The sequence below is a fragment of the Choloepus didactylus genome, chromosome 15 (genome assembly GCF_015220235.1).
Source record: "Choloepus didactylus isolate mChoDid1 chromosome 15, mChoDid1.pri, whole genome shotgun sequence".
Classification (NCBI taxonomy): Eukaryota; Metazoa; Chordata; class Mammalia; order Pilosa; family Megalonychidae; genus Choloepus; species Choloepus didactylus.
Window position 1 is genome coordinate 24,195,673 of NC_051321.1, and position 13,774 is coordinate 24,209,446.

The 13,774-nt window shown below is 41.3% G+C and overlaps 1 pseudogene; it reads right to left on the minus strand.

The window, feature by feature from the left end:
* Positions 1-12,962: 12,962 nt before the first annotated feature.
* The window catches only part of LOC119509848, a 110,912-nt pseudogene continuing 110,100 nt past the window's right edge, over positions 12,963-13,774 (minus strand).

Genomic DNA, 13,774 nt, shown 5'->3' on the forward strand with positions numbered 1-13,774 from the left:
CCCTGGTAGAGAGTTTTTTAGTCTTTAAGATTAGATATATATATTTGGTACCAAAATAAAACCTTGTCTCGATCTTGGTTTTTCTCCACCATGAAAAAAATCTCCTGTCCATAATCTAATTGTATGGAATTGACACACGGAGTGCAATTTTATATGCACTTCATCTTTGGATTGTTCTTCAAGAGCTTAAATCTATGTCCCAATAAGAAGATAAAAACAAATTTTGATGCTATATTGCTTATGTTAATGCCTTATCTTGATCACTATGAACTGACAGTATCTTTTTTCCAGCAGAGATGTCTGTGTGTTATATTTTTCAAGCATATTTATAGTAATAATAATGTGCCTGACTCATATTCTTCAATTCTTCAGATTAAAACTTCGAAGTACTTTGTATAAGCATTTTAATTAACCTGCACTGTACTCAGGATATAGATATTATATCCATCTTTTAATATAATTTTTTAATTAGAGACATATGATTTGTCTATATCCATTTTATTAAGGAATGGAAAGTGAAAGCAATTGGGAGGTCATGAGGTCAGACGTATGTTGCCAAATGACACATAGTAAGTGATAGAATCATTTACAATGTGGACACTGTTTACTGGTTCATAGCCATTGTATCATTAATATTAAAGTAACATGGGAGGGGCAACACAAAGGACATGCTAGAAGTAGACACAGTGGGTAGAAAATTGAGGGGTTTCTAGTTGTCATATGAAGACATGATAAAATAAAAACAAGGTAGTGGGTAAGCTCCTAAAATACCTTTAGTAAATCACTTACAATGTTTTGTTTTTCCAAAATTCAAAACAAAATACAAAAACAACAAACAACAGAGTTAATAGAGCAGATAGTGTCTTCAAATATTCAAATGCACTAATGTGGGGTAGGAATTATATATATTTTCCTTGATCCCAGTGGACAGAAACAGATTTTGATTTGATGCCTGGCTTCAATGCCTGACTGACCAGAAGGGGACAGTTTGTTTGGAAATTTGTGAATTTTTTGTTCACAGGAGAGTTTAAAAGACATTGTGGTCACTTGGGTGTTGGGAAGAAGATTCAAGCTTTCAATAGGCATTTAGGTGAATTGCAGTTTAGATGAATTGTGAGGTCCCTGATAGCACTTAAGGTCCATGATAACAACAAAATACATGAGTAGGCAAAATAAACTTTACCACTGATTCTCCAGTTCCTAAGCCAAGGACTCCCCCCTTTTGAGGCAAGTTTGGGACAAATGAAAGAATATGTCCTTTCTTATAACAAATGCTGTATCCAAGGAACTACATGTTACCATAAATATTTTTAGGAGGTGTTCTAGTTTGCTAATGCTGCCAGAATGCAAAACACCAGAAGTGGATTCACTTTTATAAAGGGTATTTATTTGGCTACAAAGTTACAGTCTTAAAGCCATAAAGTGTCCAAGGTAAGTCATCAAAAATAGGGTACCTTCACTGCAGGATGGTCAATGGTGTCCAGAAAACCTCTGTTAGCTGGGAAGGCACGTGGCTGGCGTCTGCTCTAGAGTTCTGGTTTCAAAATGGCTTTCTCCCAGGACGTTCCTCTCTAGGCTTCAGCTTCTCTCCAAAATGTCACTCTCAGTTGCTCTTGGGGTGTTTGTCCTCTCTTAGCTTTTCTAGAGCAAAAGTCTGCTTTCAAAGGCCATCTCCAAAATGTCTCTGTAAACGGCAGTTCCTCTCTCAGCTCCTGTGTGTTCTTCAAAGCGTCCTTCTTGGCTGTAGCAAACCTGCTCCTTTTGTCTGAGGTTATATAGTGCTCCACTAATTTAATTCAGACCCACCCTGAATGGGCGGGGCAACACCTCCATGGAAGTTATCCAACCAAAGGTCTTGTCCACAGTTGATTGAATCACATCTCCATGGAAACACCCGAAGGATTCCAAAATCTAATCAACCTAGTATGTCTGCCCACACAAGATTGCATCAAAGATAATGGCATTTTTGGGGACCTAATACATCAAAACCAGCACAGGAGGTCTCTGGGGTAACTTAATTATAACTCTTGTCATCTTAAGAGATGATGCAGGTGAAAAATTTGGATCACTTCAAAACAGGTTATAATAAAACCCTGAAAAATATTATATTGCAATTGCATGTTTATTTGCAAGTCTCTCTTTCTGGGGCAGGGATCTGCAAACTCTTTCTGTAAAGGGCCAGATGGTAAATATTTTAGCCTTTGCACACTCCATGGTCTCTGTCAGTTACTTGCCTCTGCTGTTGTAGCTCTAAGACAGCTTTACATAGCATCCAAATGATTGGGTGTGACTGTCTTTCAGTAAAACTTTAAGGTGGTGGGTTGGATTTGGCCCACAGGCCCCAGTTTGTCAATCCCTATTCTAGAGGATGTGTTCCATGGGGAGGCTTATATCTGTCAGGTTTCTCGATGGCAAGAACAGTAACCACCTCTGCCTAATTTGAGCAGAAAATTAATTTATTAAAGTAATTGGCAGTTTGCAGAATCCTTAGGAGTCTAGAGAACCAGGATCGAAGTCCATGCAGCCAAGAAAACTCACCCAAATCATGCTGCAGAACAGGTCCCATGAAGTCACCTCTGCTTCTGGGCACCCAAATATGCTCCTGGAACTGTGGCCCCCACTGCCTCTGGACTGTGGGTATGGCTACTTTTGTTACTTCTCTGCTGCCCTCACCAGAATGGCATCTGCAGCGGCTCTGCTTCTTTGCCTCCCCAGCCTTGGGAGCCTAGTGCCTCTGAGTATGGGTGTCTGTGATGGCAGAGCCAAGGTCACATGCCTGCAGCCCAGCGGTAATGGAGACTGGCAATATTGGTACTTAGTGTTCTCGCATTAGAGGGTTGGTACATGAAATGGAGAATTCCTCAAACATAGGAAGGAAGTTCAGTTGCTGTGTGGTGAAAAAGATGGAAAAATATCCATCATAAGAAGGAATGAATTTTGTTCACATTTGTTTCTGCAGGGTCTAGCATAGTGCCCAGTATATAAGTGAGTCTTAGGAAAAATATGTTGAATAAATAAATAATAGAAAGAGTTACCAAGAGAGATTTATCCTTTAAGTTAACACCAAGGATGATTAATCTCTTCCCACTCTGTGTGCCTGAGCCTTCACAGCGTGGATGTGTGGTAGGAGGGCGATGCCTCACGAGAAGGCAATGGACAACCTAGATTCCTTCATGCATTCATGGACTATCCGTTGAATACTTGTCTGTGCCAGGCACTGTGACAGGTGCAGGGGACGGGATGATGTCTGTAAACAGAGATAGGGGCTGCTCTGATGGAGTTTCTCATCTAGCAGAGGGGGAGACATTAATTAAAAAAGGGGGGAGAGATAAATGTAAAATTACAAGTTATGTAAATTCTACAAAGTAAGGTGCTGTGGTGTGAGGAGGTGCTGTGGTGTTCTGAGGGTGAATAAACGGAGGTGCTATTTTGGCAGCATTTCAGAAACTTCCCCTGGGAAGTAGTGACTGAGCTGAGATCCGAAGGGTGAATAGAAAATCACTACTTAAGGAGGGTGGTGTTCAAAAAGCATTCATGGCAGCGGAAAAGCTGTGCACATGCCCTGCAGAGGGGGTGTCGGGCCTCCTGAAGACACTGAAAGAGCAGAGGGGCTTGTGCAAGTCAAGCATGTAGAGGGAGGCAGGGTGGCAGGGGTGAGACCATGCAGAGTGTTGTCAGCTGTTGTAAGGATATGGGAGTTTATCCTTAGAACCATGAGCAGTCACCAAAGTTTTCTTTTCTTCTGGCATAACCCTGTTTGGAGAATGGATTAGAGGTGCAAGAGTGGATGCAGATCTGCTAGGAGGCTGCTGGACGAGTCCAGGCAGGAGACAAGGGTGGCTCTGAGTAGAGTGCAAATGGAGATGGGGAAAAGCAACCCATCCATATCAAGCTGGAGCTGGGGTGATGTCAGAGCGAGAGGCAGAGGAGAAGGGTATACACCCAGCACACACTGACCAACTTTGATTAGGTTGGCAGAGACCTAGTCATGAGAATTCAGCTAGAACAGACTTTCCCCCAAACTCATTAACTGACCCTATTTAAAATGGACTTACAGACCCATAAAACAAATTCTAGTTAGGATCATTTATTTCTCTCCAATAAAACTTGAAACTTTCATTTGATCTAGTAAAATTCTTAATGCTATCTTTTTATTTCCCTCTTTAAAAAGCCATTTTGACATGTTCTAAGCATAATAATTACCTACTTGACAAACATAGTCCTAATTACACAATTACTTTATTATATATTATCAGCTTAAAAATGCCTGAAGTCTGAGACATTCCAGGGAAAGAAATTATTTTATTTAATGTATAATGTAATTTCCTCTGAAATAATTATCTAGGGGGTTGGGGGAGAAAGTGAGTCAGGCTGAAAAGCTCAAGCATATAATTTTAGAATTTATCTTCCTGACAGAAATCAAGCAGAACTGATCAGATAATTATGGAGTGAGGCTGGGTCCTCGTTTGCTGTGAAGTGTGAATGTATGTGCACCAGTGTGTATATGTTTACATGTGTGCATGAGTGTGCATGTGTGTGTGTGCTTATTGAAGTAAGAAAAGTGACCTTTGCCACCAAAGTGGCTTCATCCCTAGTCAAAGTGGCTAGGAGTCGAAAAATAAGTGTTTCTCTCTGTATATACCATGATTGCCCTCTCTCCCCTCCTCTGAAATTTTCCTCCTTATATCTTTATGGCAGTGCCTGCCATCCCTACATGCTAAAAGGGATCGTAGGGAGGGGCTATAGGAAGCTTTGACCAGCCATGAAGAACTCAGCATAATTATCAGATCTTTTGTACTCTCCAACATCCGAAAATAAATTATAGCGGCAATGAGAATTTTGATAGAAGTCTTCCTGAAATCCTAACTGGGGGCACTTCTGGGCAACTTGGCAGACAGATTGCAAGCACTGGGCAATGCCAGCCTGTGATTGGGGGTATGGTAACCAAAGACTGTTGGGGATTGAATCACACCTGCCAGAAAGACACATTCAGGTCCTGATTGCAAGTAGGACCTTTGAAGATGTTATTATTAGTTAAGGTGCAGATTCATTTATGAACGGGATCTTCAAAGTTCCTTTTTATAAGGTGAGGCCAAACCGAATGAGGATGGGCCTCAAGCCATGAGCCTGGAGTCCTTATTGGGCTGGAGGCTGTCAGGTAAGGCCAGGAGTCAGGAGAAGGCTGAAGTCAGAAAATATCGCAGGAGCAGACCCAGGGAGAGAGGGGCGGCGCTGATGGCGGATTGCTGGAAGAAGACAGATGCCTGGAAAAAGCAAGGCTGCCAGTACTTTGATGTTGGACCTCTAGCTGCTAAAAAAGTGTGAGACAATAAATTCCTGTTAAAGCCAGACCAGGGTGAGGTATTTGTCATAGCAACCCTGTCAAACTAAGACAAAGTCCTTCTTTTCGAATCTGACAGTTTTACAGAGGTCATCGCTGATCTTTAACTGAATCATATATTAAAGTGTCATGATCTTTGCTATGGACAGCCCTCACTGAGGGTTCTCTTCATTCCCTGTACATTGCCTCAGAACTTGGTTGTCTTCCAGATCAGAAATGTGGAGTATATTCCTTATGAGAAACCGAGTGGGAATCCTTTAGATTTCCAAACAGTTCTCAAGTTCTGGTAGTTTCCTCGGGTATACTGGACTCTTAAGATGAAACCTCTCTATTTCCCCTGAGACTGCTGAAATTACACTAGAGAGGACTGGGGTGGACTTTGCTCTCTTATTTTTAACATATATCTCCTAAATTCATTCATTCATTCATTCTCTCTCCCTCCTCCCCCCCCTCTCTTTTTCTCTCTCCCTCCCTGGTGATCTGCCAGGGCAGAGGAACTCATGTGGAATAACTGAGACATCCAGGAAGGGGAATTTGGTCTTGTACCTTTAAGCAATGGGAAACCACTGTATATCCCTGAGCATCTTTGACATGCTAGATGCTTCCAAATAAACATTTACACCGCCTAAATCCCTGTGAGTAAGAGCCTATCTGAGATTTACAGATGAGGTAACTAAGGCTCAGAGAGGCTGAGTAAATTCCCCAAGGTCACACAGCGAGCAGTGGCACAGCTGGAGTCATCCTCACTTTCTCACTCCATGTTCAAAGCCCTTTCCATTTCGTCATGCTACTGGTTGAAGGGAGATCAGTTGTGAAACAGTCCCGGTGTCTAAAGAGGAGAGTCATTGGGCTACAGGGTGTCAGTCTCTTATCTGGAGAGTGGGAAGGGATACGGCATGGAACAACGCTCAGTAGGTAAAGTCTCCATACAGCAAACACCCAGGCTACTCTGAACAAACTGAACTAGCTCCCTGAGGCAGTGAGATGCTGGGCCGTGGGGAGAGCCGTCTGCTCGGCCTGCACAGCTCTCACAGCATCTCCCTTCTGTGGGCTGCAAATTGTGTCCCAGAGAAATCCCAGCAGGGACAGCCAATGTGGGAAGTGGGTATTTCATCATCACCTCTGTGAGAAATGCCCCTGCTTTCTCTCCTCAGTCAGTCACTAACAACTGGGCCTCTAACTGGTCTTGTGGAACCCAGAGGGCAATTATGAAGGCAGGAAGGGCTGAGATGAAGGAAGGGAAGTGAAAAAGAAGGAATCAAGGAAAAGGGGGGCTGCACACAGACTCCTTCCATGGCCAGAGACATGATCCAGACTTTCATGGGTCCCAACAGCAGGGAAGCATTGGAGGCCCCAGCCTCTCAGGCTGTCACTCTGACATAAGGGGATAGGAGCCACCCCAAATGGTAGTTGGCACTGCCTCTGCTCACTTGCCAAGCATGTCTTCTGTTGACAGTCCGTGAGGGTGCTCCCCTTCGGTGTTCCTAGAAGCACCAAGGTACGTGGTTGCTCTTTTATGTGAAAATTCCCTGTCCTACTGTCAGCTGAGCCATCACCTGAAGATGAAAAATTGTCCTTGCTACATGCTTTTGGGAGGATAGTACTGTCAGTACAACATTGGATAATAGTGTTATAAATGGTAAAGGTGCTAAGAATAGAGAATCTTAGCCCCTAGAGCTCTCAGGTGAGCTGAGATTGTAGGGTTGGGAAGATGGAAATATTTTTATTCTCATGACAGGTTTTAGATAGAGTTGTCTGTTGCTAAGTGTTTATTAGTGCAAGGCACTGGGCTAAATGAACTGAATGCATTATCATCTATGCTAACAAAAACCCTTAAAGATAAGTTTTATCTTCCTCGTTTATCAAATGAAGAACACAAAACCTAGAGAGCTGAGCTAAGTCATACAAGCTGCATGTGATGCTGCACAACTCCTATGAGGTGAAACTGGAATTGAAACCCTGGTGTTATCTGAGGCCAAAATGTCAAGCTCTTCCTACTGCTCCACACTGCACTGAAACCTCAATTAACCGGAATATTCGGGGACTGCTGTCACAGAAAGGGGTTTTGATTTGGAGGCAGGAAATCTGGGTGCATTGAAAGTGTTCCAAATCCAACACATGTTCTGGGCATTCTTAAATTTGAGATTACATAATAGATATGAGCCTGACTTTTAAGTCATTATATTTTTCTTACTGCACAACTATGTTTTTGATTATAAATACAATTTTTAGAAGAACATAGAATAACACAACATGATAATATTTTGTAAAGTTTAAAAACAGGCACAAACAATAATGTCTAATACAAACGTAATGAGATGCTCAGAAACAATAAACCCCAAGTGCAGCAGAATGGTCACCTCTGAAAAGGAGGGGGGAGGTTGAGAGCAGGGAGGGGCACACAAGAAGTCAATGTGTGAGTCTTTGTGGTGGTTTCATAGTTATTCCCATTACAATTTTTGATGTCTGAATTCATAATAGGACTTTTAAAAATTCATCTATGAATAAAATTAGGATTCAACTATGTATCTCTCTAGGAGCTACAAGAGGAACGAGAAAAGTAAAGGGAATAGTCTGTGCCCCCAAAGAATTTATAGTAGTTGGACAGACAAGGTGCAGGGACATTTGGGCAATAGCATGATAAAGGAGGAATCTGTGTCTAAAAGGAAGATGCAGCTTTAGGCAATGACACAGAACCTGACTCTCAGGAATGTGGTGAAAAATGAGGGAGAGCACAGAGGGAGACAGAAGCAACTTGGGATATGAATCCCCTCATTGGCTTTACTTTCCCATATGCAGTGGAAACCCTCTTGACACTTCCTACAATAGCTTATAATTATGCACAAACGGTAATTTTCCTTCGGTGTAGTATGTGCTTAGTCAATAAGTGTCACAGTTCTCCTCATGGAGGGTAACAGTGATGGCTATATCCGTCAGTCATTCTAATGCCTTGGGTCTGGAGAGCTCTTTGTGATTCTGTTTTCCCCAAAGTACATATCAGAACATACCAACTTGGACCAGAGGAGCTTCACCTCCCTTCAAGAGAGAAACAAAGGAGGCCTTAGAGGAGGGTCTAGATGTCTTTGTTGACAGCCGTTTGTGGGGGACTGAGTGGGAGATGTTATGGGAAAGGCTAGATCATCTGGAAGGTACTCTCATATGTTTCAAAAAAATTTTCCAGTTTGCTATTTACTTTTTACTTTCTTTAAAGATGTTGTGTCTTTCTACTTGTGTATTTATTTTAGAAGCAGGAAGAAAAAAATGGAACAATTTGCCCCCTAAATAAATATTTGCAGTGTGGAAATTCAGATTTTACATGCTGACATAAAATGCAGTAGTACAAAATGGGTTTCCATAGAATAACATTCAGCATTTGATTCTTTATTTTTGCCCTGTCTCTGGACAAGCGGGTACTCCTAATTCAAAACTTATGCTCTCTCTTCCCAGTGTTTAAAGAGATTGATGTTCTTGCATGGAAATAAAAAATTTACAGGGATACTGCCCATAAAGTCTCTTTCAGGGTGCACAGTGGTATAGACTTTGGTGAAAAGAGAAAATTCCAACTATATTGTCTCAAAATTCTTTGAGAAATAGTTCGGTTGAGACTTAATTGATGGGCATTTCCCACATCATTTATGCTCAATGTCTCTGCAGTTTGCTTCTGAAAACTCTAATATATCTTTCCAAAGGAAATATACAAAGTGCTTTCTGCCTCCTTTATCTAATGCAAACAACAGGCAGGTTGGAAAAATGGCCAAAAGGAGTATGAGTAATTGAGACAGACAAAAAGAAAAATAAACAACCTTAAAATTAAAACAAACAAAAAAGATATTTGACTCTTAGCACACAGCTAACTGTAAGTGTCTTTGTGGGTTTTTTTTCCTCTTGTATCTCTACTTTACCAATGACTTATTTTTGCCAATTCAAAATGCATGAGTACCATCAGTAGGAGCTGGCCAATCTGAGAGACAGTTTTTCTCCTTGCTGCAATTTGAAGATTACATTCACTCTTCCATAGAATCTTCCCCCAACAGACTGCTAATATTTAGAATCATAGAACCTAGGAGATATAGGGGGCCTTACATATCTTCTAATTAAGTGGTTCCAGTGCAAAAAAAAAGAAAAAAAGAAAAAAGAGAGAGTACATTTGTCCATCCCAAATGAATGCAAAATGTTTCTTATCTTCTTTCCTTTCCTTATAGGGCTGGAAAAAAATGCACCTCTCAGATCACTGGCCACGTACTATGTAGCTAAAGAGCATGTTAACTTGCTTTAGAAAGAAAACCACATTTGGCGCAGCAGCTGCAATTGGTGCTGCTACTGGGTTGAATTTGTATTACTCATTGTCATCCTCTATGTTCCAGCTGATTTTCTAGTTACCAGACTGGTACATTAAATGGGAATATGATGGGAACCACCACCTCTTCATCATTTAGGTCTTTAAGGGTGGCACCAATCTTTGCTGTTTCCCTTAGTAGGACAATTTCTGGGGCTTTAATTTGACTTTCTCCCCTACAATAGCTCTTACTCCACAGGCCAAGGAATCAGTGTCGGGGTTCTGCCAACTACCAAGTATGTACATTCTAAATATAAATTTGAGATCCAGGGAAATGACCACTGGTATATCTTTGGTACAAGTGGATTCTCTGTGAACTGGACATTGTCCAGGATTCCATTTATTAAGTGGCTGCTTCCTCTAATTGGGAGAAGTATGATGGCACTTTGGCAGCCAGATATTAATGTCAACTAAGGCTATGTATCCAGTAGTTTTTGAAACTTCTGGATATTCTCCTTTCCCCACTGTATGCGTACCCAGTTGGATGGTCATAGTTTCATTTGGGGGAGAAGTCAGAATATTATTATAATTTATACATTTTGTGATATTGCAGGGTCCTTTCTCCTGGGAACTTGGCCTCCCCTTCTATCAGTTAGTTCTGGATGTGAGAACTGGCTCAGATCCAGAAAGTGGGCAAGAGATTGTGACTTTTTATTGGGGCAGTTTCCTTCAGCTTCCTCATCACCCATCCCTGGTTTCTTTTGATCGACCTTAGAGAAGTAACTGTCTTCAAAGATTTTTGCAGGTTCAAGCCTCCTTGGCTGCTGTCCTGACCTTGTAGCTCATTATAGGGTTCCCACCTTGTTTGGATGAATACCATCTCCTGGCTTCTATTATTTCAGGACCTTGACATTTTCATTGTGAGACCAGTTCTGTTACAGCATCTCCTACCACCAGCTCTGGCCTCCAGAGGGCAGTCACTACCCATATTAGCATCTCTCCCTTTCCCCTTTCAGAACTCTCGACTTCCATAGGGTATCACAGTCAGGCTCATGGCCAAATAGATATTGGACAATAACTGACCTATGGATAGGTTTAACCACAGTTGGGGTTGCCACTTGATTATAGTGGAGGAGGGGGAGGGGGTAATGATGATGTTTGCAGAGAGTGAACATAAAGACCATGGAACCAAATGGGGTAGAAGTGAAAGAAAGATCTGAGAACCATGAGAATAGGGGAAAAAGTAGTAGGGTCAGAGGACTGGAGGTCAGAATGAGGTTGTGTAATAGCTACAGTGGGAGATCCGGAGTAAATTAGATGGAGGGATGGGAGATGTGGTCAGAGAGTGGATTAAGGAAACTGGGCTCTCTACTTCAGACCCACCTCGTCAGGCTAGTTGGCACATTCCAAATCCCAAGACTTTCCTATACTGTTCGTGTTTCCAAGATCCAGAATGCCTTCCCTCCTCTTTTTTAGGCACAACCAATCTGTAGATGCTGGCACTGACTCTAATTTTAAACCAACTCGATAATCATATGGAGTGTGCACACATGGGCCACTAAATGAGCACTACAAAAATGTTCCCAGGTATATTCTTTTTTTGCTGTTGCTCTTCTTTAACTCTAACCCTGCTTGGTTTCCATACTTTTTGCTCTGACTCTTGGATCATTATCCATTCAAGATCTTGGTTCCCATATAGAATCTCTTAGGTAGTAGTCATGTTCCAGGCAGTCCCTTGGAGCTAAACCCCTGGCTGAGGTGGCAACCCAACTGGGACCACCTGGTTCTCACTGGGGAGAGCTACAAAAACACGCACAACTTCTTACAGTTAACCTCCAAAGGAAGCCTTCTCTGGCTCCATGCTGATGGCCCTCTTCTGTTTTCTCTCAGCACTTGAAAACACCATGCTGATGGCCCTCTTCTGTTTTCTCTCAACACATGAAAATACGTTGCATCTGTTTTGCAAACATGTATTAATTTGTTTTTGTCAGAATGTTTTCTGATCGTCTTCTTTTTATATTTTTATGACAACTTTATATGGAATCTTATTTCAGTTTTTTTCTGTTGATCATTTTTATGTATGATTCCCCCTGCCCAACTTCATGCCTCCAATCCTCCCTCTTCTGTTGCTTTTGTGAAGTGTTCCCAGTATGTTGTCTTCCTATCTATTATCTCCTAATTCTGGGTCCCTCCCCAAATTTTATATGGACTTCCTCTTTCCTTTGTTTCTCTTGTCCCTGTGCTGCTCAGTTTGAGTTCTGTTCTCAGCAGTTTCTCCTCTTTGTGGGACTTAAGTCTTAGAAGGGAGCTTTTCCCAGCCCAGTCTGATCTCTGAACATTTTTATGGGGCCTAGACTACTCAGCACCTTCAGATCTCACTACTTTTACTCACTGATAGTGGAGTGTGCAAACCTCTTCCCAGGGTCCAAAACTGTTCTCATGTTGGACTACTGAGGTTTTTAGTGAATATTCGTTTTCTATTTTGGAAATAACATGTGCATTAGATGCTCCATTGCTTTCCTTTGCTTCCTCCAGCATAGTTGCTGATGCCATTTAGGTCATTTAGTGTTGATAGTTTATCCTGACTTGATTGTGTTTTTGGGCCTCATGGGAATACCTTGTCATTTAATTTTGTTGTAGATGTTGATCATCAGTTTTTTTTTTTTCTATGTTTTATAAAATGCTTTATTTTATTAGTGACAGCCCACACCTACCACCCCCACCCACCCAACATCCACACACACATGCACATATATATACATCTCATCTTTTGTCTTTATCACATTTCCTTTTACTGTATCTGCTCACTCTCTAAGGCTTGGCTTGAAATTATTTTAAGATGTTATTATTTGCAGTATTATAGAAAAGTGTATTACTAACATTAATAAAGACAATTTTGTTTTTTCTTTTAATTTAGAGTCTTAACAATACATTAGCGTCATTAATAGCAAAAACAACCGTTTACACGGGAACTTAAGACCAGGCATTTAAGAAAATAATGAAATAATCAACCATTATCAGTAAAAAATAGGTCATGTCATTTGATTCTACTACTAAGCCTAGGTTTTTTATTCTGAACTTTGAGAGAATCTTTGTCCTGAATGGTTGGTGAAGCATTCAAATAGAAGGCAAAGAGTTATAAGTATGAGTTTCTGAGAGATACTGCCTCAAAGGAGGTTCAAGAATAACCATAATTCTCCAGTTTACTCCAATGTTAGGATATTCCTGGGACGACTGGCATTGTTCCTTTTGAGGAGTTTTGACAATTCCATGAGCCTCAGGATTTGGGTCTTATAAAACATTCTTCCACATTAAAAAAGACTTTCTCCCATAGTAATATTTTTTTCACTGATTTTCCAGCTTCTTGTACTTGGCTTCTAGTTGTTTTTTGAATATTTATCCAACTTGTAGGCTGCCTGCTCAAGAGTCACTACCTGCTCCTCAATTATATTGATCTGATCCAGATAAGGCTGCGGTCCTGTATGCTTCCGGTTGAAGTCCTATAAGTTTCTACTAATGTTTATTGCAGTATCTTTCATTTCAAGATGCTTCAATCTTGTTAGTTTATTCATATTTTTCAAGAGCTTATAATCTTTACTGGTGGCTATCAGTTCCCCAGTTAGGTAAGTGGCGTTTTGGAGAACAAGTCCCAGCAGAGCTCATTGATGTCAGCCTCAGCGGGCTCCTTGGCTTCCTCAGCTGTCTCCACGGCAGCGCCGTCTCGAACAGGGTCCTCAGGTCGAGTGGTGGGCAAGCCCTCTACTGCCACTGCCGTGCTGGGCCCCGTGCTTGACCACTGGTTTTTTGATGATTCTATCTAATTGCTCCATCTAATTTTATGGGGGATTTTGGAGCAATTCAAAATTTATGCTAATGCTGCCATCTTCTCAGATTTCCTGGATTACCAAATGTAATCCTTATATTAACACTCTGAGATATTTACTGTTATTGTTCCCAGTCTATAGATGAAGAAACTAAAACTTTTAAACATTTATGTAAAATTCCGTGAGATCTCAGACTAGGGATGAATTAAGAGGGCTTTGTCTTTGAAGAATGGAGGAATGGTGTAGGATGGGAAGTAGCAGGAAGCTTTCCAACCCTGGAATGAAGGTAATCAAGCTGGGAAGGAGTCACAGGAAATGCTGCTGGGAAAATAG